Below are 27,461 nucleotides of genomic sequence, written 5' to 3' on the forward strand. Positions count from 1 at the left end.
AGACCAATTCCGGTTCTGTTGAGGGAGTGACTTTGTTGAATCTTAGTGGGGCTTCCTAATTTGATTGCACCTGGACTATAGCCCCACTAGCTCTCGGCAATATTTTTTTGCCGCTGTCAGGCGCCAATCTATGCCTTAAGTGTAGTGTGTGGTGTTTGTCTGGCAAGCCCGAGGTCGTCGGATGAAATCCTGGCCACGGCGGCCGCATTTCGATTGGGGCGAAATGCGAAAACACCGGTGTACTTATAATTTGGTGCACGTTAAAGAACCCCAGGTGGTCGAAATCATACCGCACTCCCCCAATACTACGTGCCTCATAATAACATCGTGGTTTTGGCACGCAAAGCCCCATAATTTAACTTAAGAAAGTGTAGTGCTTCATATTCTGGTTTATCTGTTTACTACACTGAAACCATGGTACACATACGCAAGTGTAAGATCTGTAGTTGGCCTGTTTCTTCTTTACACACTGTCATATTCTGCGCACGTTTTACCTTTGTACTGACATGAGCCGAACACAGTATCGTTTATTTTAACGTGGTTATTGTCAACTTCGGTTGCCACGGATATAATTGCCGAGTAGTGCACGGTTAAATGGGCTAGTTGGTTGTGAGATTTTTTATTCATGTTGCCAGCACAATAGAAGCGTATCTCAGCCAAAGAATGGCTTGCACGCTTTTCCGGTATTAATGTTGTATGTTCGTGGTTCCTGCTTGTGTAACCTTGCGTTATGTAAATGTCAGCTGTAACTCTGCGTTTGTGGTGTCTTCGTCTCCTCTTTGAGTCCTCTATTTAACACGCGGGTAGCATGAATCAATAATAGTCGCAGAGAACTATGATTCGATGAATTTACACTATTGCACGTCAAGAAAGGTGACAACATCCCTGAAAATCACTCAAGTTTATTTATTTTCTGCAAAGAACCAAAACTTGTCAAGGGCCTTCACACGACCTTCTCTCGGCTTGCAAAAGCAAAAACACAATAATAATAAAAAAAAGACTAGCTCCAACGAAAGTGGGTTAACTAATACTTTCTATTCACTTTAAACGAAAACGCACACGCACACAAGCTATTTATTCTCTGTGCACCGTTAAAAATATCAACTTTTCTTGTTTTTGCATAATGGGTGACTTGTAGAGAAGGCCTGGTCGAGATCTTCTTGCCTGGGTCTGCATCACTTGGAATTCTGGATACCTGAAATGGGGAAAAATAAAAAAGAACGAAACGTTTTTATTGCTGTTTCAACAGTCATTGTTGAGATTATTGATGCATCACACGCAGTTTTCGAAGTTATGACTGTTGCCTGAAGTTATGCTAACGTCTCAAGCATATATGATGATCTGCTTCTGATGGCACAGTTTTTGTGCAGAAAATTACTAAAAGTAGACTCCTCAATGAAGATACCTTGAGAAGTTCCATTCAAAAGCTTGCTCGTATCGTTCAGCCGTGTCTTATTTGATACTTTGTGAGTGTCTCTTCTCGAAGGTTGCGGATTTGAGTCTGATGGTTCTTTTCTGTGTTGTCTAATCATGAATCGATTTGCATTTTTTCGTCGCCTTTTTATTTTACGATATGTTTAAATTTAGTGCGGCGACTCTCAATGCTTACAAACAGTCTTTCTAAGGACCACATTCGTAACGCAAATGAACATGATCTTATCACCAGCCTACGGAGACGGCGATATATTGTGTCATCGCGAAAGCGAACTCGCCTACGTAATAACTGGGACAATCATTCACTCTCACGAATACATGCGTAACCTTTGATTATTATCTGCAAGCTCAAGCTCATCGTGGTAAATTAAGTTATGAGCTGTAATGTGAACGCGACATGGTAACGTTGCTTAGCCAAGTGCCCAAATAAGAACTGAACAAAAAAAAACGAATAACCCCAAAACCGAACAATAAACAACAAATAAACCGAATAAACAAAACTCAAAAGTTGGATTGAAGCAATGCACCTTGATAGGTTACATTATGCAGGTAACGAAATAATTTTCAGAAAGTATGGCACGGAATTGTTTTAGGGAGCACACACATGAGAATTGCAAGCATAAGGCATAGTGAACGTTTAAGAAATGAGCATTTTTGTCATTATTATTATCATAATTACTACGACGTGCCATGTGACGGAGTAAGACAATATAAAATCAAGCAGCGGAAACTGACTTTTATATGCCTACAAAGAGTGGTGAATGAAATTAACCACGTAAAAATGTCGCCTGATGCACTGATTTGTGGCGCATGAACATAAACGCCGAGTGTGCTAGTCGCAATTATCGGTGCGGAAAGCTGGGCAGCAAGTGATGGGATATCGCTCATCACCTAACACCTATGCATGCTACTGACTCAGCGAAACCGCGGGAGAAACTTGCGCCCACGATGGCCGATGGAGGTAAAGGTTGAAGGTATAGCTATAAAAAAAAAAAGAAAAAAAAAGAAAAAAAAACAATGGCAGCAAGTTCAAACTCCTACTTCCAGGTTGGGCAGCAATCTTGGAAATGAATTTTAAAGGGTAACCATAATTCAGATCAGTAAGAAGAGGGGGTAAGGGGCGCGCGGGAGGGAGGGGGGGGGGGGGGAGGCATGTGAATGTGCGTGCCTGAAAATCTCAGGTCAATATAGGAGGCGCGCGCGACATCAAAGCTCAATTTCGGCGAGTGTTTGTTCATCCGGAAACTGTAATGAAAGGTTCGCAGAAAGGTCACAGATTAAAAGAAAGAGAAGGGAGTATCTTCAGAATCCCGGCGTGGGCGTCGTTGTTTTTTGAAAAGTACGACACTCCCGAGTTGAAATCTATTTCCCTGTAAATCCCTAAGCAACCCGGCTGCGTCAACACAAATCACCTTAGGAAGAAAGCCCCGTCGCCATACCAACACAGGCAAAGAGTAGGGTCAGGGCAGAAAACTTTGAGCAACAAGATATATATAACAAATAGTTGAGAGTTCGCTAATCCGAGCACGTAAATCCCGCTTCAAATGGAATTGAAACAAAGGCAGACCAGACCGCCAAAAGAGCGAGCGAGATAACGACAAGGAGAGATCACGCAGCGCGGACACGAAGCGAAGCTTTCGGTGGTACCGGTTTCTCCGTTCAATGAGACCCCCTAGATGACACACGTTTTTCTCTACAAGACAAAGCACCGCCGCCGCGAAACGTCAATGGAGGCGTTTGTCGAAGTATGCGAGGGAGCGTTAGATATATATGTATGGCGCCCTTCGAGCTTGCTTCTGGATCTTGAAATGTGTTCTATGTACAAAGCACCGAAAACACATGGGAACGTACTACTATATACACACGTCGTAAATCTACTGTCTTCTGCAGTGGCACCCTCGCTTCAAATGGTTGGCGCGTATCTCTACGAAATGCAGCAACAACTTTTAAAGCATGCAGCACTATGAAAGATACAACCAGCGACAGTGACTGTCGCTCTTGCAAAAGAAACCATTTCGACGATCTACAGAACGGTTAAACGGTTATATGCTTACCTTTAACGAATACAGCCGTCGATAGGTAATTTCTCATTGCTTATGTGCGCAAACACCCTAGAGACTCTAGCGTAATAGCCTTAGCAGCTGAAAAGAATACCGGCTATATGACTTCTACAGATTACTTACCGGTAAAGAAATAAAGCAATGGAGAACACGTATAGTCTACTAGAACATTTCTATGATGGTTTAGTCTTCCTTTGTAAGGCAGCAGCGGCGTTCACACGACCGCTCGTACATCAGGGTGCTTCGGGACTGACTGTCGCTCTTGTGTTCTCTAATCACGCTTGCCAGCGAAACTGCATCACAGACAAAGAATTTTCACACCAGTGCCTCTGTAAACATAGTTCTTGAGCGGCTGCTGCAAGTGCTTGCCGTACCAGGCCGCTGTACAGTTTTGAAGTGAGACAGTGTACAGTGACTTATTCTTTTTTTTTTTTTATGCAGCGCGTAGCCAATGCCGGAAGGATTCCGAGGAACTCTGCGTTCCCTTCATTCTCGGCCCAGCGATATACTATAGGCGAAAAGACTCTCACGTCGAAGAGGAGCGTGACAGCACACGACGCGACGCATATCTGAACGGCGATTTATCGAGCGTGCGCCCCGCGTCGTCCTCTTCAGTGAAGGAGCGAGCACACGACGCGATAGGTCCTCGCAGTCTGCTGCGTCTCAGGAATTTGTTGCGGTGCGGCGCGTTCGAAGTAAGATATGGCGCGCGTTCGGCAGGAAGCATCGGAGGCGGCGGCAGCGGCGGCAGGCCCCTTCTCATACATAAAGCGAGCGCGCCGGTTGCGTGTATCGTTGTGGCATGGGGGAAACGCGCCGCATTTATCAAAGTTCGCGGATATATACCCCGCTGCAAGTCGCGCAGAGAAAACAAACGGGCCAGCCAGAGCCATGGCGGCGTGTGGAGGCTGTCGCGCGCGCCGTACGCATGTGTGTGCACGCTCGTCCGTCGTCAGTCGTGCAAAATGCGAGCGAGCATTCGTTGGACGGGGCGACTGCGAGCGCACGTCACATGTCGTGCACAGTGTAGAGCCTTCCTTCCTCCGCTCGGGCGACAGCGAGCCCTTTGTTTACGCTTCCGCTCACCGAGAGACCCAGGGGCACCGTTGCCAGTGCCGCCAATGATATGCGCTGGCATTCACTGTTATGGATGCTATATTACTGATTTATTTGTGCCAGTTCCGGGGCAAGAGCAGGGCGTCACTTGGCTGTAAGGAAGAACAATACGCTTTCTTTTTCTGCTGCTTTTACTAAGGCTCGACATGCGCATGAAAGCCGCGAAAATCAATAACTGCGACGGCGTTTTCAATAGTAACAAGGCAATGAATATATTTGATTACTTCTTACAGGAAGCTATTTGTTTATGGGCGTGCAGGGTATCAATAGGCCGCCAGTTATTGGTTCAAACTTCTCGGCACGCAACGAAGCCATGCACGCTGTAGATGCACGCGAACGAAACTATTCGTTCGCGTGCATTAGGAGTATAGCGAATAATGACGAGGCTGACTGTCTTTCGTGTTCGCGTACGTTGGCACTATCGTATTGGGTCCGGTACATGAGAGTTTATAAGAGAAATACATATGCTCCGTCTCTTTGGCACTATCACTGACAAATGTGATGTATGAAGCAAGAGACTCCACCGAGAAAAAAAAAGAAAGACCAGAACCTATTCACACATCAGAAAAACAAAAAGAAACAGCGTGCATGTGTGTGTGTGTGTATTTCGTTTCTTTTTTTTTTCATAGTAGTAGTAGTTACTTGGAAACAGAAGCTCCAGTCGGCTAGACCGAGACTGCGATAAGTCCACGAAAACATTATACTAGCCGAAAACGAGCGGGCATGCTCGAAAACGCACAAGAACCGAGTTCTCACAGTCATGCGGTTCTGCAAGATTGAAAAGAAAGAACAGGGAGAATAACCGGCTCGGAAATCTCGGAAGACGGTAGGAATCATCTACCCGCGCGCTTCCACTGATTACTGCCATTTCATTTCACTCTTCCTTTTATTTATTTTTTTCGGTTCTTTCGTATTTTCTGTCTGCCTTTGGGCACGTACGCTGGTCGGGTTTCCCGAGGTAATCGCAGCACAGCGTATACGGCGCTTTGTTTTCACATCCGCGCCGTTTCGCAACTAGTCCTTCTTGGTTTCTGCGGCTCATTTGTAGCCCCCGGCTGTTTCACTGCTGTTTCCTCTTGCTCGTTCCCGCTCCTAGTTTGTTTGTTTTCCTTTCTGTCTCCGCCACCGATTTCTTGATCATCTCTGGCCCGTGCGTGTGTGCGCACTGCAGCCCCTGCGGGGAGAGATTCGAGCCTGCCATGCTACAGTTATTCGGTTTAGTCGGTTGCAACAAGGGGCGAAAGGCGGAAAAGAGGGGGTCATGACAGAGCGTCTACGCACGTGTGGAGGCCGGAGCAGTTTCTCACCGATTTTGACGGGGCCTCGTGCGTCTACAAAGAAGGATTCACCCCTCCTCCCCCGCATTTCGCTTCTATCGGCGAGCAATAACTCTCGTCTCGTTCTTGAAGCCTGTTCATTCTTGTTTGCCGCCGCGAACCTGAAAAGGCCTTTCATCATTACGAGCTATACGGTATTGCTTCATCCCCCGTTATCTCTGCATCGTTGAATAAAAGCATATCTATACTCTCACTCTCGCTGGTTTCACAAAGTAAGCGGAACATGTTTTTGGAAATGTTCGTAAGTGGAACCTTACGAATGGTTTCTAAACGCAGATGGGCCTGTAGGAGCGCGCAGTGTGCGTGTTTTACTTACTAAGTGTTTCCGTTCACCAGCGTGGTGGACGCGACAAAAAAAAAGAACAACAAATAAAACATACGTGAATAAGTCTTAAGAAATCTGTTTAACATGTGTGACTGTCTGTGAAAATTGGCGCAGCTCCGTACTTAACTTGAGCGCGCATATTTCAACTAATTCAATTCGTCCGATTAATCCTGAGCTGCCGAGTCAGGTCAATTGTCTCGGTCATTCATAGAAAGGCAATACTCCTCTTTTCGTCGATCTTCTCACACTTCCTTGCCAGCGTTAACAGTTTCAACATACAACACAACAGGACTAGAATTGTGCAAAGGACTTGGGCGCGCTATTCGTCTCAAGTTAACGCGTCTCCCTCCGCGCATATATGCGATGGAGTGCTATAGAAAGATGATGTTTGAACGAGTCCCCTTCAAACAAAGAAGTTAAAGGCATGACGCACAAGAAATCTCCGTTCAAGCTGAAGGGCATAGTGCGAAATAAAGGCCATGGAATGCGTTTTATTTGTGACAAACGTTGCTTCGTTCCCTTATTCTAAACATAAAAAAAAGCTTTAGGCGACCTTAAAGTTCCCTTTAAGTGTCTTTAATGGCACTAGCCCCTAGACGCTAGGTTAACGCATGTCCTTCTACTACACCCAGAGGAACAACTGACGACGTGCCCTAACCCACCGGCGGAGCGTGCGTTAAGACACGAACAAGGAATGGCTTATACCCCCTTAAGCAATGACTCACACACCCGTAAACGCCCCCCCCATTACAACAACAGAAGTAAGCGAAATTCTCCGCTGGAATGATGAGCGGCAATGGAGCCAGCGGTAGCAGAAGACGATGACGAACAACGAGTGAGCAGGGGCGCCAACGAGCCAGCTGTGGAAGAAGACGACGCTCGAGCCATTGCTGATGATGATAGTTAATCATCATAACAATGAGAAAGACCTGACGGATAATTGGCCCTTTCCTTAACTAAATTTACGCTCCTATATCATATCTATCCTATAAAACTCTTCAACCATTACCTCCTTTTAGATGGGTTTTTATTATTCTCACGGTTCAGGAGACACCTCCACTTCCGGTTGCCTGAGGCTGACTTCCGGTGTGCTCCCTTAAAACATAATGTCGCTAGGTGCTAGCACCATAAAAAGTGCGGATCCGTATCAATACAGGAAGCACGCCTTTTATTACTGATGTTACTGATTGCTGATTGCTATTTACTTAGTACCGGTGCGCGGCGTGACTTTTTTACAGCGGAGCTGTTAGCCTTTGGTTCGTCGGGTAGTTTCGCGGCATCGTCCTCAGGGGAAAAAAGAAAGAAAAGAAAAAGAAAAAAACCTTCAGCGATTGAAGCGAAAAGTGCATAGATTCTTTGATATTATTATTATTATTATTATTATTATTATTATTATTATTATTATTATTATTATTATTATTATTATTATTATTATTATTATTATTATTATTATTATTATTTGGTATGTACCCATATACACACAAGGACATGAAGAAACTAGGGAGGGAGCACGCTGACAACTGCCACCGAGAGGGGCACAACGGCTGCCTACCTCTTTCAGGTATCCCACTTACAACATACAGCATAGCATTCGTTTCAATAAAGCACAAGCGCAAAACAAGCATCTAAACCACATGATTGAAGATAAGGCGCTCCTGATAACAATGCGAAGCACTTTGCGCTCCCCGCACACGTTTCCCGGTAAAGATTACTGTTGCGCAAGCTGCCGCGGCGACGGCAGATTGCGACGTGGGGAATGACGTCACTAGCCTTTCATATATCATAAAGAAATCCATCCTAGCAGCTGATTTCATCGTTCTTGCAGCACCGCTATGGGTAGGCAAGGCATAGTTAGGACTCGCGAGGAGCAGCGTGAATACGACGGGAGTGGCAAAGGGAAAAGAAACGGCAATACGACCAGCGGTGGCGTGCTGCCGCTGGTCGTATTGCAAACACCGCAAATTTTTTTGAGGTAGTCATATAACACCGCGCATTTAGTTGCTGCGTAATTTACGGTTTGCGTGAAGCTCAGAGTGACGAGAAGATTGCCAGAGAGCGATGTGATTTCGAGAAAGAGCGCTAAGCTTTTTGTCTCTTCTATACCTTCGTATGTTAATTCCGTCTCACGCCTATAGAAAACGCTCGACGATTTGTTTTTCGTCTAACTACTGTGATTTGTTTTATTGTGTTTCCAGTTACCAGGAGATAACGAGTCATGGCATGTTTAGGGGCATCCAATTTGTATTATCGAGGGTGTGCTCTGTACCAAAGACCACACAGTGCAAGCTTGGGCAACTACGCTTGACGTCATTTTCTGTAACTAACGTGATCGCAGCAGCAGCTTTTGCTTTAAATTGTAAATCACGTAAGGGACAGCAAACTGAAAACCATAAGAAAAGACACGGCCGAAGGAGACGAATTAATCATTCAACCAGCTCAACGAGGGAACGGTGTATAAAAGATTGACTACATGTTGTCGTGTTAAACGAGAATGCATCGGCTCTCGTTAAAAATTTGTATACCGTGTGGCAGAGGAGGGGTTTCAATACTTGATGAGCTGCACAGAACAGCACGCGCGATCTCAGACACGAAAAAAAAAGAAGCTCTGACGACGAGGCGCGCCCATGTATAGGAGTGAGTGTAAGGCGTGACTCCGTTTATGTGCCTCCTTTTAACTGTCTGTTTTAAATTATCGCCTCACGTTCTATAGTGTGTACATACATGGCAGAAGCTCCACGTTGTGCATAATTTGGTGATTACAGCGACGTGGTTCGTACTTTTCTGTGCTCTCTTTCTTTCACTGCCGTATGGCCTTTCCTCTTAACTGTACCATTGTCTTTGCGCAGGAACAATTTGTTTCGGAGCGCGTCGGGAGGCAATTTACATATCATAAGTCTACAGGGACGAGAAGCAAGCGCCAAGAAAAAAAAAAGAAAACGTGACACGCCAGCCTGTCAGGTCTCGAGGCAGTTGCCCATTGCCCGCTTACTTGGTGCCGTTCGGTTGATCACGCTAAGCTTTCCTTGTTACCCAAAGGCTAGTTTCGTTTGTCTATTTGCTTTTTGCTTCTAGTTCCCGAGAGTTCGTCATTTTTCACCGGCTTAGAGCTGACGCTGAACTTTTCAAGTACGGAGCGGTGATATCGAAACTTCGTTTTTTTTCCTTGCTTCCTTTCGTATTTATTATTATTATTAGTTTTTTGTTAATAGCATCTAGCTTGGCTTGTGTTGGCGCATTAGAGATGTTTTCGTCATGTAGCTAAAAAAAAAAAAAAAAAACCGGAAAGGTCTAGAATTAAGCGACAGAGCAATTTATGCAAAACTGTTACTGATTTAATTAGAAACCCTTTACCAGGGTATTCTTTTTAAAACAAAGCATTCGTTTTAGTTCCGCGATAAAAATGTGTCAAAGAAAATTCATTTTATTTATTTGTTGGTTCAATGATGCTAATGAAAAGATGCTTTATTTATTATTATTATTATTATTATTATAACACTTACTTTCGTGAACTTGATATCTTTCATAACTCCTTGTCATCATTCCTTTCCGAGCTTTGCCTTGTGTTATAATTTCATGTATTGTTCAAGTGCCCTTCTCCTCCTTTTTCTTTTGTATTTACTTTGCGCTTTGTTGTCGGTACTCTCTTCTTTTCACAAATTTTATTTTTATTCATTTATTGTTTAATGATTTTTCCCTGAGTGTTTTGTTTTTGGTTTGTAATGTATGCGTGCGCCAGCACTCAGACCTTAGGGTTGTTCCTGGGCACGTTAAATAAACATGAATGATTGATTGATTATTATTATTATTATTATTATTATTATTATTATTATTATTATTATTATTATTATTATTATTATTATTATTATTATTATTATTATTATTTTCATTATATAAATTTATTCAACTTCTAAAACACATATGGGAGTCACTTGAACGGCGTGCGACTCTTCGGCGTGCCCTTCAAGAATGAGAGATAGTAATTTGCTACATTTTCGTATTCCAGTATAAATATTTGGCTCGTGTCGAAAAGCAAATGAATCTGTTCTCTCATTGTCACGCCTGCTTTTGTGCAACACATAGAAAATGCTTTTGATTGCCTAATCTGATAATTACTCTAGATAGCAGGAAATATTTATTTATTTTCTTACTTTTGATTGTTTCTTTTATATTATATCATAAGCCGAATCCGACACGATAGTCATGTATGACAAAATAGTTATGATAGCGTGAGAACAATGTCGCGAACGAACGCATACTGTTTTAAAGACATCCTCATATGCATTTAAAAAATTGAGAAGCAGGTTCTAAGACATGTCCGCCGCACATTAATTTGAGCCTTGTTATAATAGACAACCACTGACTCGATCAAGTTCGTGTCAAAGACGGGTTTCAGTGAAGTATCATTGATTGCTCTACAATCGCTCGCTCCAATTAAGAGGGAAGGTCAGTGTAAAACACAGGCTTGAATTTGCCTGCAAAATACAAACACGACGTTCGCTATCGCCTTGAGCTTTAACACAGAAAATTGTTTATTACATTCAAAATATGCTAATAGTTCCACCCCGCCTCCAAAAGCAGTATAAGCAATTCCACGTTTCCATATTGCTTATCATGATATACGCGTGTACATGTCTATGTATGTATGTGTTGTAGACAGCTTCATTTCTGAGGCTAAATATTTACAAAAAATACTGAGCAAGAAGGAGAGAAGAACGCATACTTTCTTCTTCTAATAAATAGAGGCAACGGACGCAGTGCGTCGTATACAGCACCGCGTAGGATCTGGAGAGCGCGTAATGGAACAACGGCTGTATCAAAAGAATCATCAGCACTGATGCTTTAAAAAGTTGTGAACTTTCTCACGAGACTCTATGATAGCTTGTTCAAAGAATAAAACAAGCAACAAGACCAACGTAAGAACAGTAGCACTGTGCAAGAAGAACGGTTGCTCGAAACCAATAAGAAGCCGAGTAGAGAGAGAGAGAGAGAGAGAGGAAGAGAAGGGCAAGCGAGAACGGCGTTTCCTGTTCTCTACTAGGTGGCGCCAACATCGGGCTCTCTCTCATCAAAATGAAGAGCGCGGCTCGACTGCAGTCAGAAACGGCACGGAGCCAGAAGTGAGCCAGAGAGAAGCAGCTTCCAATTCGTTCGCCTTTCAGCGCCGTAATCTCTGGAGAACACGGCCGGGGACTTCCAAACCCGAATTACTGTCAGTCCCTAATCCTCGCATCTTCGTGCCTTTCTTTCTTTCTTTTTCTTTTTTTCTTCTGTCAGCGCGCCGCTCTCTCTTTCTGTTCCTTATTTTGCCTATCTCCTTCCATGCGTTCCTCTGCTTGCGAAATGTCGCCGTTCAATTCCTCACAGATCTTCCCGTGTGATGTGTTCGGTTTCTTGTGTTTAGCGCGTTATTTTCTTCTTTCTTTTGCACCCGGCCTGATCGAACGAGCGCTCCTTTTGCATCTGTGTCACGCCAATCTGATTATTGTCGAGCCTACTCTTTCATTTTTCATGCCTTTTTTTTCAACCGCGTGTGTTCCTTTTCTGTGCATTTGTTTTGCTCGTGTCGTACTTGATAAATTCGTTTGTCCTGGATACTTATTGGTGGCGAAAGGTACCGTTGTTTCGGTCACTAAAGCTTCTACTGGTTCCCCTTCTTTGAAGACAGTAACCACCGGAGAGCGTGTGCAGCGCTAGCTTGAGGTGTACTAAGTCCCTCCCACGTGGGGGATAAAATGCTCTCTGTCGTGCGCTTCTTACGAGTCCTCTATTAGTTATTTGAAGGCATACTTCTTCAGAAACGATTTCGCATTTCTTTTTTCAACGTCCTGATCCGTCTAAAATGTCCTTAATGCTTATATTTATTATTACTGCCCTTAGTGAATACGCAGCATTGATTCATTGCTACCTCCCGTTTACACCTCAGCGAAACGCTTACTCTCAAGCCAGCAGTAAGATGACAAAAAAAAAAAAAAAAATGTCGCAGTTTCACCCGAAAGGCGAAGCATCAATTGCGATAGTAACTTAGTAGAGAGCTATACGGAGTAAGGATAGTAGTTTTATCAGCTGCATAAACTTGGACATGCAGCAGCACCAGCAGCGCGCAGAACTGTTGTCCACGCCGTCGCCGTTTTGCCCGCGTTCGCACCGAACGCGCGCGGCGTTGGTGACTGTTGCCAGGGCCTCTGGGGGCGGCTGGGAGGTTTTCGACGAGATCAGAACGGGAAACTCGTCGAGCAGCGTTGGAAGTCTTTACCACCTTCTCGCCTCGCAACGTTCTTATATAGATACGCATTTGGTGCTGCAGTTAAACGTCGCCTCCCCTCCCTCCCTCCCTCCCTCCCGTCCCCCCATGGCCTTTCGCGCGACTGAAGAAGTCGCGTTTGCTCTATATAAATTCTGATTGTAAAGGAGGAAAGAGACGCTTAATTCTGCAGCCCTTCAGGGAGCACGGCGCAGAACGCGCGTTTGTTCTCCGCCGTGCGTTCGCTCCCCGTGAAAGCGCGCGTCCCTCGCGCCCTTTCACTCGCACATACAGCGTCCGGCGCGCGGCGACGATTTAATCGCCGTTGACGTCATACGGAACCTCACGGCGACGACGACGGCAACCACAGGAATCCTCTTTGAGTGTCCATATAATTGCTATCGCAATAATACACCAGAGAAACGTGCAAAATGTTGCTTGTTATCAAGCAGTGTTTTTTTTCTTTCTACTATGCGTTCAGAAATTGTCAATATCCGGCCGTTCCACCTAGTCCCAACGTGTCATTGTTTTAGTACATAACAACAAAAGCAAGAAACTTATGATGTGATATGGCTGAAAGTTTCTGAAAATCATCATGAAAAGCTGAACGGCTCGTTTAAATCATCTAGTTTTAATGGTCCACTCTCGCTATTTACTATATACCAGCCGTTATCTCTGAGAACTTTTTGACTTAACAAACGAGCGAATTCCCATTAAAAGGTGACAGTTTTATTGCTCAGTTCTTTAGATTAATTCGTTAAACTCTGTCTCGCGGGCAACGGAAAAACTCGGCTAATTCCGTCATACACTGAGCGCAAGCACCTTACAAGTCGGAGCTACAGCTCCGAGCTAAATGGAGAGAATCGCCGGTTCCTTCGAAGAAAGGGCAAGCGAACGCCTGTCACTCGCAAGCGCCGGGTGCGTCTCACAGCGCGGGGTCACGGCAGTGGCAATGCCTCGGCTCATATCATTACCGGAGAGAACAGATCACGTCGAGCGCGGAGAACACGGCGCTGACGCCTGCGACTGGCACGTGACGCGACAACGTGAGAACATCATTTGCATAATTTGAAACGGGGCCCCCGAAAAGGGCGACGGTGGAAGAGGTGGCATTGAGGCAGGCAACAATGACCCAAGCCCGGTCACAGCCACGAAAGCAGCGGCGGCTTCGGCGCCGTCTGCTGCTCCCTTGTTAGCAGACGACGACGAAGACAGCGGTGGTGCAACGAGGGACGTCGAGATTTTCATCTGCATTGCTCAGCGCGGAAAGAGGTTAAGGCTGTGCGGAGAACGGCGTCTTTAGATGAGGTTCCTACGCGTATATAGATGAGAGTGATGAGCCCGCCTTTTTGCCGTTTAACCGTGTCCTTCCCAGCTGCACTTTTCTTTTTGCGTCGCGGATGTAGGTCTCCGTGGGGCTGGCTGTGGGGTGATTGGATTTTCCTTCGCTAAACGCGACGAGTGCGTTTAAGGGCGTCCTCGAAGAAAAATGAAAACACGGGAACACAGATAAGAAAAAGAACTGGATCTACCAGTCGTGTTCCTCTGTCGATATCTACTGTATTCTGTCCACCTATAGAATCTTTAGATGTTTCTTTCGCGAAGAGAATGGCTGTACACGTATTTATTCTTGCGCCCCTTTCTTTGCTCGGAGCAAATGAAACCGCCAATCCGAGAAGAGCACGTTTTCGTGACGAAGAACATGCCCACGTCGTTTCCTTAATGGGATAGACTCCGGGAGACGTGGGAGTTTTGCAGGTTCAAACGCCGAGCGTTTTCTTCTGTCCTTGAAGCGGAGCGAGCTCGCAGGCGCAAAGCTAAAAAGCGACAGCAGGAAAACAGAAAAGAAATTCAGAACAAACGCTTGCCTGCTTTACGAAAAGAAAAAAAACAAAAAACAAAACGTATATAGGTATATACGTGAAAGTCGTGAAAGCTAAGAACAGCCGAGAAAAGAAGTTGATCGCCCTGCCAGCCATGGCCAAAATCTTTTCTCCATATCTAGACGGGCTCACTCGCAGGATAAAAGGGAAACGCTCCGGGCCTACCCCCCAAAAACACAAGAAAATTGCAGGTTTCTGCTTTGTTATCGGGTCGGTTCTGCTGCAGCGCCCTTGATCCCTGTGGCGCAGGGTGCATGCGTAGAATTTCAAGCCCACGTGATTGATCGAGAATGGGAGCCCGAAACTCGTGCTTTCTCTATAACGGTCTTAAGAGCGCGCCGCGGGAAAAGGTTGACTGCTGACATTTCTGTGCTCCTGGTTCACTTTCATTGTTCTGTTCCTTGCGCCAACCTTTCCACAAGATTATCGCGGGTGTTTTTTTTTGTGTTTGTTTTGTTTCCTGAACCTGTCAATTTTGGCGCGCTCGCTTCAAAGAGCGAAAGCGTTCCCCCCAACCTTTTAAGCATAGTACCAACTATGGAGAGGTTCGAGCTCGGAGCATTGTTCATGTAAGATGCAGTCAAGAAAACGTGGCTGTGTAAAAGTGCAGAAATGCCGAGACAATTAACACACACAACTAAGTTTTGTCAAGCCTACGGAAACACCTAATACCGATTTTGCCCTTAGAGGTTTTGCTAGGCCCACTGTCCATGGTCAAATTCAAATCAATAACAACACATGATGCGCCCGAAGCAATCTGTAAACACCATTACTTTTGTTACAAAGCCCAAAGATTGCAAACGTATTAGCTTAAACGAAAACTTAAAGCTTAGCCACTGGATTAAGTCACCAAGCCATCTTCTCCAACCATACAGAGCGATAAGAAGAAGGCAAGACCATGTTTTCTTTTGGGGAAGCGCTAGCAAAGAACGAGGAATAGAGTAAAAAGAGGAAGACGAAAACAAGAACGGCAGACTGCAAACTAACAAATACTGCTCGAAAGAGATAAAACAAACAATGTAACGGGACCGACGCGCAGGCTTGTTTACATTTGAGTTTTCGCTAAAGCGCGACCAAACGGCGTTCGGCTTGAAGCGGAATGCGCTCGCGCTATCATAAAACGGGATCTCCTCGATGCGCCCGGAAAGCCTGTCCCAGAAAGCGCCAGCGAGGACAGCTCTGAGTCATCCTCTCCCCAGCCTTGGCTGGAAAGCCCTCGGGCGTTTTAGTGGCCGGTCGGATCAGAGGTGCTAATCCGGCAGCAGGGCGCAGTCATCTTGGCGTGCCCAGATGCTCTGGCGCGGGGCTTTGCTTGGCCAGTAAGCTTGGACGCTGCTGGTCGCTGCCTCCACCGCCGCTTTGTCCGGGTCTCTCCGTGGACGTTTTCAATTTCGATGCTCTCAGATCTCGTGCCTGCCTATGGAAAGGAGGACCGCGGATCCCCGAAGGGTTTCGTAAGAGCTTTTGCAAAACGCAGTTGGCATCGGATGTCACCCACCTGCAGACACACTATAGAAAATTGCGCCACGAGCGGAGAATTTTTGTGCGATCCGCGCGTTTGACTCGGCTTCACCGAGTGTGTTATTCAGAAAAATAAACGAAGGAATCGAACGAAACATCACTCAGGTGGTCCTATTTGTCAAATATTCAATTACAGTGTTATTTGGCGCGTCGGATAGCACGATAGCTTACGTATGCTAGCTTTAAGATTCTGTAATTTTCCATATGCATACGTGAGCACTCAGTACAATTTTGTTGTAGGTGTGTCTGACATACCCGAATCGAAATATTGACTCAGGTTCTTCCTTCATTTTATCTCCAACGTTCCGACAAAAGCACTTGTAAGCGCAGCAACCGCTCTCCTTGGCAGCGTTTCTTCTCCCCCAATGAGAGAGAAGAATAAGCGGGAATATATACGCAGCAGCGAAAATGGCCAGGAACCAGCAACACTAGCTCCCTCCCCCTTTTTACCTTTTTTACTGCCCTCACGTTACTTACGCACTAGCTAATTTCCCTCTTCAGCTGTACTAATGGGCAACAGTCATATTTACGCTGCCAAAGAAAGCAGTTGCTGCCCTGGTGAAGAGGATTCCACTTGTTGAGTTTTCGGTCCCAGAGACATAACTTGCTTGGTCACTGTTGACTATCTCAAGTCTCAATCTTCCCTGTGAATCTGTGTTGTTTGAATTTCAGGGGCCAAACTCACAAATATTTTTGCTTGTACGTTCTCTTTCGCATTGGCCGGCCGCCTTTCTAATATTAAGTCCAGCATTTAGCATTGTTTTGAATTCGCTCTTAAGAACAATACCGGTGTAAGAGCTTTTTTGTGTATACGTGCCCAGAAGGTTAAGTAATTTGCGATCGTTTCATAGATTTCTCTCTGGAAAATTCTATATTTCGCTTGCTCACAAAAGGTCCAGATTCTCCATATGGCCACTCGATTATTTAGGTTTCATCTGCACAGAGCTGGCCAGTCAAAGTGTCATAGCAGAGCCAGTGTTCACCGGGGCCCAAGAAAAATCCGCAGGTTTCTTCAGCCCGTATTGATGCTCTGACAGCAACTAGTGGATCTTCGTCACCGACAAAGATTAAAAGACATTTCGTTGTACAAATGAATATATTTACATTATTCACGTGTTATTTATATACATAAAGGCAAATTTGGAGGATATGTTGTCGTTAGGTAGGGACCAGCTTGCTTCGGTGACACTTCGCCTGGCGTCTGCTGCGACCCTCAGTTTACGACTCCCAATTCAAAACTAAATACAGAATTCCTTGAGTATCGATGGACTCTGGGCCAAGTATCAAAGGACTCTGGTCTAAACCACCCTTCTACATGACGAACGAGTTTGGCAGCAGCTCCCATGGGTCAACCGGTGTACTCGCCCGAGCCCGGCACACCGAGCACGTTGGCCTTTCGTGCCGCATTCCCGACTATATTGTGCGCCTAAACTGCGCAAGTTTGCAGCGCACCTTACAGCCCATCTTCACGAAAAACGCTGGAACCTGTGTATGCACTGGCTAACCTCCCTGTCTTGACCTCTCTTCTAACTCCCCTCCTCGCTAGTTAGAGAGTAACTTATACAAGTAGTCGTCTTCCGTAATTAAATTAAATGCATTTGTTTCAATGCACGTGCGCCGTATACGTCCCTGGAGTCCTCCCTCCTGCATACGCTGTGTGCGCTATGCACCTAGCTTAACGTGTATTTTGAATGCTCACCGGAAGACGACGAAGTGTTTCTCCTGCGGAAAGCAGCTCTTTCTGTCTCCTGAGTTTGTTAATTTTTGTGTATTTAGGGATCATCACTCTCCTGCGGGCGGTGATGAATCCTGACACAGTTGTACATAGTCCCGACCTGGCATTGCCGTCGACGTCGGCCTCAAGGAAGCGGAACCGCCGAGATGATGACACCGCCAGTGACAGCACTGAACTGTATACGGCGAGTAGCAATGGCAGCGACGACGGCTTCGTCCCTGTGGCGAAGCGCAATTTGAAGAGGCCGATCCTCGGCGGGTCTTCGCCCGGAAGTACTTCAACAGTGAAGACTTCCTGTGGACCGCCACGCCAGACTATACTATTTGTTCCCGTTGATTCTTCGGACAACCTGAGGAGCATGAATCGGCAACTCATCTCGGCAAGACTTGACTCTCTCGTGCCGAATCATATAGAGGACATTCGACTTAACCTACGTAAGAACGTCCGGGCCATAGACGTCGAGCACCCGTCAGCTTTACATACGTTGCGAACCGTTACGAAGCTTGGCAACATCAGAGTCCGCACTTACATGCCGCAGGACCGACGCACCATAACGGGCGTCATATATGATGTCGACGTCTCTATACCGAATGCTGACCTTCCTATCCTGGTCAAGCCAGCTACTGATGCTACAGACATATTGCAAGTTTGCCCAATAGGGAACTCCCGTTGCGTCAAGGTGATCTTCAAATGCGACTATCTTCCTTCACATGTGAAGGTTGGTCTGCTTCGTCATGTCGTTCGAGCTTATATTCCCAGGCCTCTTCAATGCCACCAGTGTCTGAGAATGGGCCACGTGAGTGGCGTATGTAACAACAAGCCAGCTTGCCCGCGCTGCACCGAACCCCACACAGGAAAGTCTTGCAAGCGACTACCTTGAAATGCAATTGCAATGGAGAGCATGATGCCTCTTCAAAAGACTGCCCGCTAATCAAGAAGGAGAAGAAAATCTTGAGAGAAATGGTGAAGGACGGCTCATCACGGAAGGAAGCGATAACTACTGTTAAAAGACGACGTTCTCGTCGACGGCGCGCATCCAAGAAAGAAAAAGCGTGCTGTTTTGTCTCCAGAGTGTTCTATTACGCCGCCGCCACCACCGCCACCGTCAAGCAGCATACGCCTACATGGAGAGAATACCGAGGCTCAGAGAAGAGAATCTGACGCTGCTTGGCCTGCACTACCACAGACACATTTCCCCGCCGAGCGACAGCAACGAGTACCGCCAAGCCCTACTTCGACAACATATAAACAAGCTGCGCAATATGTCCAGGTCGTTGCATTGCTGAGGTCGTTGGTGAGTGTTATCCGCGCATTCCTGAATAATATGCAAACGCTATCCGCTAAATGCCCACTGCAAGTGCTGGATTCCCTTGAACCAGTAGTTGCGGGTCTACAGTACGAAGATGGCTTGCCATCCACAACCACTGCGGCCATTCCGGGAGCAAGTCAAGTGCGCTTCCATATTTCAATGGAACGCCAGAGGTCTGGAGTCACGGATGTCAGAATTTCGTCAACTTGTTTTTGAGAACAAGTTCCCCATTATCATAATTTGTGTACCTCATTTTTCAAAGACAATTCGACTGTCGGGTTACGAATCATTTGTTTCTTCATCACGCATTGAACAAAGTCAAGTTGTATATATCCGCAAGGAGCTCACGTACGTTCACCAAACAGTGCAGCCTCACGATGACAATCAATACGTGTGTCTCCGTGTTAAAAAGAACAAAGTTTCATCTACACTGATAGGTGCCTACATATCCCCATCATGTCGACTTGATCAACAGAGACTAAACGACATACTCATAAGCACTCCAGGCCCTTGGATAATCATGGGTGACTTTAACCCCCACTATCCACTCTGGGGAAGCTTCAGGACAAATCAACGAGGCACCAGTGTAGTGGATGTCGCTGCCGAGCATGGACTGAGAGTTTTGAACGATGGTAGCCCGACTTATCTCCGAGGAGTGACCTACGGCAGCTGTTTGGACTTGACATTAGTGTCGCATAGTTTAAGTTGAAACGTTCAATGGTTCACAGACATTGAAACTCACGGCAGCGACCATATCCCTACGTACATAACTATCAGAGGCCTTGACATCCCTATCTCGCCTGTGCTCTCAAGACAGATAGACTGGCAAGCATATCGCAATTCAATCGAGGACAAGTGCTACATGAACATCCCGAGCCCCTGGAAGACATGATCATACAAATGCTGCAGACTTCTACGCGGACGTATACAATATCTACAAGGCTCACAAATTTCGATCAAGAATTGGTCAGACTTATAGACGATATATATATTTATATATATATATATATTATAGCCGAGAGACGATATCGGCGTACTAAATCCACTTATTACCTGAGGGAAGCCCTACGCATTCAGAAGAAACAGAAGAAAGTTCAACGTCACACGAACAAACTTCAGGACCAACGATGGAAGACCTTTTGCGAATCGTTAGACCCTCGCAAGCGGTTATCCCCGGTGTGGAGAACTCTCCAGGGCCTTCGCGCACTTCCACAACAGCGTCGTCCGTTCACAGCGCTAGCTCTACATGAAGGTCGTCCAGAACTTGAGGTCGCGGGAGATATTTGTGCAAATGTTGCTGGCAACTTCGTTCTGCTGGCTGACTCCTCGCTACATGACGTTCCTGTCGCCAGAGATCAAAGCATGGAAGTGTCTTTCTCAATGGAAAAAGTGCAAGTGGCCTTGGCTGCGTGCAGGAGGTCGTCATCACCCGGTCCCGATGGAGTGATGTACGCTGCCTTAAGGCACCTAGGTTCAACAGCACAATGGTATCTTCTGGATATATTTATACAATCTTGGCATGACGGCATAGTCCCCGACGATTGGAAGTGTAGCCGGCTGGTGCCTGTACTGAAGCCTGAGAAGCCTCCGCTGAATCTTACAGCGTACCACCCGATTGCACTAACGAGTTGCATCGGTAAGGTCATGGAGAAGATCTTGCTGACACGTATGGAATGGTACCTCGAATACTATGACATTTACCCCGAGGCTATGGCTGGTTTTCGACGTAGATGGTCTTCAATTGACAGCGTAATTGATCTTGTGACCTTCGTGCAACAACAAAAAGCTATGAAGCGCCTGTCTGTGGCACTCTTCTTAAGTGTACCTACGACAACGTAACCCACGAAGCCATTCTCCAAGCTTGTAAGGCTGCAGAACTTGGAGGCCACGCCTTTAGGTGGATTAGGGATTGTCTATCACGGAGATCTGTGTTTGTCCTAACTGAAGATGGCCCGACAAATAGATATATTCTGACATCTCGGTTGGGACGACGTTTATTAGGTCCGGGAGCTCGTGAGCGAACCAGCGCAGCACATACGCGATGATGATCACATATACAGGCGAAGAGGAGGATAGGCAAAAGTGTGAGGATGATAAGGATATTATACAGATGAGGAAGATGTGCGTAATAAACACCCACACTAATGTGCTTCACCCACACGTGTGCACACCCACACGTGTGCTTCTCAGTTCCTGGGGTTACAAAAAAGGCAGACTTGTCAACACTACCCCCGAAGCAATTGTCTCTGCTTGTCCTCAACAAGTATTATTTTGACAGCATACACATTTACACGGACGGTTCCAGCATTTCCAACAGCTCTACTGGAACAGTAGTTGTTCCATCGGACCCCGTCACTTTGCAATTTAAATATTCGCGCAGTACCACGTCTACAACAGCAGAACTTGCGGCTCTTCAAGGTTCACTCAATTACGTGCTTCAGCAGCCGCCAAATCGGTGGGCCATTTTCAGTGATTACAAAGCAGCCCTACAAACTCTGCAGTTCGCCCTATGTCATGGGTTACACGAGCAGTTAGTGCACGAAATTAGCCACGCTCATCATCACACGCTCGAAGGACACGTCATTATACTTCAGTGGTTGCCTAGCCATTGCGGAACTGTCGGCAACGATAGCGCAGATGAAGCTGCACACTCGGCTTATCAAAAACATCAGCGGGTTCCTATACCATTCTCAAGAACGGATGCTGCACGGCAACTTCAATCGCTTGCTCGCCACATCACACTTCTACGATGGAATTCACCGGGTTTCCTCAACTCACGCTTGCCCTCTCTCGACCTTAACTTGAAACTTCGCCTACCACCTGGACTGTCCCGTCGCGAAACAACTTTATTGTGTCGCATGTGATTGGGCATCGCATTTGCCAACGCCTATTTGTTCCTAATATTCATGGCCAACAGTGCGGCGTGTAAATTATGCGGGTGCGACAAGGCTCTCGAGCTCCTTCTGTGTCACTGTCCATCCTTTGACACTCAACGATGTACTCTCCAAGCTAAACTCAACCTGTTACAGAATGTTCTCGGAAGAAAAGATCCTTGGGCCATGGCTTATGTATTGTTGCATGCAAAAGGCCAGAAATGCCCTTCTGGAGTTCGTGAAAAATACTGGATTCTACGAACGCTTGTGACACCCGAGATTCTTCTTTGACTGTCTCTGCGAATGACTGACTTTATCATTTTTCTTTCCTCTCCATATCTATTCTTACCCTTTCCCCCTCCCCTAGTGTAAGGTAGCCAAACGGACACGTCCTTGGTTAACCTCCTTACCTTTCGTTTCTCTCTCTTCAATGATTACTCTCTTTTCTCTATTCCTCTTTCGATTCCCCCTTTCCCTTACCGCCAGCGTGGAGTAGGAAACCGGACGCTCGTCTGGTTGGTGTCCCTGCCTTTCCTCTCCTTGCTTTCTCTTTCTCTTACAAGCTCATTGCTTTGGCAAACATAAGTTCCATTTTAGGGGCAAACACTTGTGATGACTGCACTCTTCGTAAAGTTAATCGATAATAAACTGTATAGATAATTATATAGATTCGTCTCATCTCACCTGAACTGCGATAAGTGGTAGGTCTGTGCATTTTTAACGATTTTAACGGTGGATGAGCCTAACTCATACTAAATAAACTGACCTAACTTCAAGTACCGGCAAAGGTTCATGGATTCCATTGATTTCAGGTAAGCTAACAGAAGCGATCAAAGTCTAGTGTACTGCCCTAAGATTGAAGTCTCTCTCACGCGCTTTCGGTGTGGTCAGGTGAGTCTCTTGTTTATAAAATTACCTCCAAGCCCCAACAAACGCCGTTCTGGGTAGTTTAAGTGGTGATAACGGTCTCAACCACCACGCACGATTACTGCCTAAAATGACAATGACAGATTGGTTTTAGAAAACGACAGAAATTGATTTGTTTTATAATGTGCTTCTGCCGCTTGCGTTATTATTACGTTCGGATTCACTATCTTCAATTCAATGATCGCGCGCACCATGTGTCCCGCATGGAGCTCGTGTAACGTTCTGTACGTTATATTAAAGCCGTGTAAACCTTGTGAGATTACTTCTTGCGACAAGAATTTCTGTATATTTTTCTATACGCCAACACAAAAACCTACGGTTCGGTGGAACGATATGAAAACGTAATACAAGTATTGAAGGCACCTAGAGTAAACAATCAAATGCTCAGTAACGTTCAACCTGTTATCTGGAAAATATTCATCATATACGAGGGGCTACCCAAAAGTTCCGGGACATTGAAAAGCACGGGCAAACTGAGCGTGGTACGCATTTCCCCCGCTAGATGTAGCTAGCAGTATGCCTTGCGGATCAGTGTGCTTAACGACTTGCATCTGAGAAGAAATACTGTTTTGAGAAGTGTTGTTTTACAACTCAATGCTTCACTAATTTGGCGCATTTCTGAGCAACCAATATGGCAGACTTCAAGGAGCAGAGGATTTGCATCAATTTTTGTTTTAAACTTGGCAATACTGTGGCATAAACACATCGTATGCTAGAAGACGCTTTTGGAGTCGGCGCCATGAGCAAAAGTAGGACGTTTTTATGGCCTAAACGCTTCAAAGAGGGTAGAATGTGTGTTGACGACGATGAACGTTCTGGACGCCCGTCAACGAGCACAACCACGGAAACGATAGCGGAAGTTCTTCAGGCTATCCTTAGAAATCACAGGCTAACTATAAAGGATGTCTGCGACATTGTGGGACAATTGTACGGCACAGTTCAGCGAATTTTGTCGCATGTTTTGAACATGAGCCGCATTTCTGAAAAAATCGTGCAAAGACTGCTCAGTGACGAAAAGAAGCTGCACCGTGTTTCTGTCTGTACGGAACTTAAGCATCAAGTCAGAGAGAATCCCACATTCCTCTCCAGTGTAATAACCGGGGATGAGACATCGGTTTATGGCTACGATCCTGAAACCAAACAGCAGTCGTCGCAATGGAAGTCGCCAAGTTCCCCGCTGTCGACAAAAGCACGTCAAATTCGTGGCAATCCCATGGTAATTTTTTTTTTTGCCTACATTAAATTTTCCACAAAGATTTCGTACCTCCTGGACAAACCGTGTATAGCGAGCTTTACTGTGACGTTTTGAGGCGCTTAAGAGAGAGCATTCGTCGAAAACGTCCGGAGAAGTTGAAGAACGACTGGCTTCTTCTTCACGACAACACGCCTGTTCACACATCACTCGTTGTTCGACAGTTCCTGACTTCCTAACAAATCACAGTACTTCCGCACCGACCCTATTCAGCTGACATCGTCCCTTGTGACTTTTTCTTGTTCCCAAAGTTGAAGCTTGAGGCTGAAAGGACGTCGGTTTCACACTGTTGAAGAGATGCAGTCGGAATCACAGGTGGTCCTCAACACACTGTCGCCTAGGAGAGTTCCACGAATGCATGTAATCGCGGCAGAAACGCTGGGATCGGTATGTACATGCTCAAGGGGTCTACTTTGAAGGAGACTGTGCTGATTAGGCGTTTTGGTGAACACATTTTTTTTTACGATTGAATTCCCGGAACTTTTGGGTAGCACCTAGTAGCACATCGGTTGCTTTAATGCCCTTTAACTGCCTTCAATATCCAGATATTTTTTTCGTATTTTGATGCGAAAGCATCAAATGGCTCATTGAGCAAAAAATTTGACGACCCGCGTCTGTAGCAGCACTTAATTTCCCATTGGCTGCGACGCCACGTCACGAGCGTGCCTCGACGGAGCAGAGCGAGCGAATGGGATCACCTGCTGCCGCATTAGCACGCCAGGTGTTGCGTGAGGGGAGAGGGCATCGCCGCGACGCCAAATAACTCTCTCTCTCTCTCTTGCTCTTGGACGCCTTTGTTATCCGCGCGTTCCTTGTACGCGCAAGCTCTTGCCTCGGTTCTAACTGCGCCTCGGTAAGACCAAATCAAAACGCGCCAAGCATCTCACTGCGCTCGCTTGCCCGCGAGGAGTTCATAACTCGAAGGACCGGTCAGCGGTGTTCAATTGGATATTAATGCTTTCGCATACAAAACTCATAAGTGCTTAGGTGTCCTCGAATTTTAAAGTTAGTTCTTCTTTTGGGAATTCATTTTGTGTCACTTTTCGGCAGCATAAGAATTAAACGGAAGACGAGATACCTCCATGAAATAGCGCTGGCTGACACGCTCAGAGGCCGGAAGGTGAACTTTCTCGGCGCACCTTTCCCACGCGCGAGCAAGTGCGCGTCAAATGCAGACCGAGTAGTGAGCATTCGGCGATATCGTGACGCTCGTCAAATGCGAGCGCGTCGCCCTTATCCTTCATAAGACGCCAGATGCTGCCGCCGAATTGGCGCTGTCACGTCAAAACCGGCCGGAGGCCTCCTCTCGCAGCCACGGCCTGCGGGAACCTTGCCGCGACGACAGACAGAGCTGTCGTCGCGGACGTAGCGTGTTCCATCGAGCGAGCACAAACACACAGGTTTGAGGGCGATCCAGTCCGCGGTATAGGTCGATCGAAGCAGGGAGAAGAGATTGGCCTGGCTTTGTCCTGTCCAGAGAGCTACGCCGCGCCACCGCGCTCTCTGCTATGGTAATCCGGAGACCCAGTCGCGTCCGGGACTAAGCCTCCCGATCGTCCAGCCAGCTAGCGGGCCTCCTCTTTTTCCTCAGCCTCTCTCTCTCTCTCTCTTTCTAGCGTGCTCGGCCGCCTAGTGCGAGCGAAGCGCGCGTCCCTCCCGATGTGAAAGTGACAGGTGGTGACAGGAGACATCTTATTGGTGCGCAGCATCCCCTCAAGCTGCTTGTGCCTCCCGGCTAGTGAGGCCTGGGCAACACCAACACTCCCCGTTTCCTTTGTGTTTTAGATTCTTGTTGCCATTGCGCGGGAGCTTACGTTGGGGATAGACTGTATAAATTTATACAGGAACAGCTGCTCTCTTCCCCGGAAAGCGATACAATTGACTGTCGCAATAATGACGTGGCGGGGACCTGCTGATTACCAAGTCAGGCGAACACACTGGCTTTCCGCCTCGAGCTGCTTTGTTAGCCACTATACGGTATCGCGCGCTTTGTTTCCTTGTCAGGCGGGGTGAATATGGAACTTTGGCACCCACTGTGCATTTGAGCAGCTTATCTTTTGATCTCGCGGTGCCTGCGGTCCGTGTGGTGACAAAGTGTTCATGAACTCGTAACACTCAGAGATAGAAGACAAACAAAATACACAAGCTTTGGTTCTGAAAGCTGTTTCTTACTGCTCTTTTAAATTGATGAAGCCTTCCCTTGGCCCTCGATCGAAATGCCTATCGCCTCAAATTAAATTTATGGGCAGTCGCGCTATTGGTGTGGCGTGCGCAGGTGCCTCCAATAAAACATTCAATTTTAAACTGCGCGACGTAGTAGTGTCCAAGGTAAGTGGATTTGAGCGTCTCTAATATCGCGCCGCAGTGGGACTCGCAAATTGCAAATTTTCGTAGTTTTTGTTGGCAGGCTATCGAAGGCCCGAAGCCAACATTCGGCATAATGATTAACTGGAAACGGAATCTGACAGATTTCGTGGTTGTGGTGTGATTAGCATAGTCGTGATTATTTGATAAAATGGGCTAATTATAGGACAAGTGAAGCGCGGTCACTTACGATATGGCTTTGAACGCAGCTGTCATTCTCTGAGCATCGCCCTCCCATTCGCCGTCTTAGATGTCACTCACTGAAATGTCGTCGCAACGCGATCGTCACTACCATGCTGCCGTCTTTGTGGGTGTCGTTTGGTCGTTATGCCGCAATATTCATTGTTGTCCTGCCGTCATGGTCATACGGCCCCCATTACCCTAGTACCTATCGTGCCGTCGTTATCAACTTGCGCTTTCTTCGTCGTTGTTATGGTGGCGTCAAGAACAAGAAATTATAACTGCCTAACTAATTTACGTGGTAAGTGTAAAAGCGATGTCGAAGGTCCCTTCGCGAGTATCCTTGCTTATATTTTTATGCGAGGTTCGAGAAATGTAAACGAATAGGTGTACATGACGAAGTAATTTTTTACATAGCGAAGTAGCTTTTACGATTAACTGAGACACTTATTTCGGGTGTCTAGCAGTCGACGACACCATGCGGCATCTGCCTCTTGATGAAGTGTGTGGTTGTTTCTGTAAACCCCCGTTTCGTCGCCAGCGTGGTGTCGAAGAGTCCATCTCGCGTACAGCTAGCGCGCGCGTGATCAAGCCAGAGGAGAGGAGAGAGAGGAGAACCGAACTACGTGGTAGATGTCCGCTTCCTACCTAGTCGCAAAGTGGGATCGCTTAGCAGTCGTCTCGAGCCGCCGAGCGCATTACGCTGAAACCGAACTGCGCGCTCTTTCTCTATCGCTTTGCTTTTTTCGGCGCAGGCTACACGGCTGCGCTAGTCTAGCCTCCGCTCGGCTTCTATAGAACGCGAGCAGAGGGCAGTGCGGTGGTGCTTCTACTGCGGCTGCGCTTTCCCCACGAATCCCTAATCTGTGCGAAAACAGGGCTGCAGCTTGTGACTCCCCATCCC

General features: G+C 46.5%; 1 protein-coding gene across 1 annotated transcript in view; it reads right to left on the minus strand.

Annotated features, from left to right (window-relative positions):
* Nucleotides 1–886: 886 nt before the first annotated feature.
* Nucleotides 887–27,461, minus strand: part of LOC119442491 (insulin-like growth factor-binding protein complex acid labile subunit) — a 156,572-nt gene continuing 129,997 nt past the window's right edge. Inside the window, exon 4 of the mRNA XM_037707392.2 lies at nt 887–1,195. The gene's annotated coding sequence lies outside the window, so the exon portion shown is untranslated. The remainder of the gene's footprint in view (nt 1,196–27,461) is intronic.

This window comes from Dermacentor silvarum, chromosome 2 (genome assembly GCF_013339745.2).
Source record: "Dermacentor silvarum isolate Dsil-2018 chromosome 2, BIME_Dsil_1.4, whole genome shotgun sequence".
NCBI classification, from domain to species: domain Eukaryota; kingdom Metazoa; phylum Arthropoda; class Arachnida; order Ixodida; family Ixodidae; genus Dermacentor; species Dermacentor silvarum.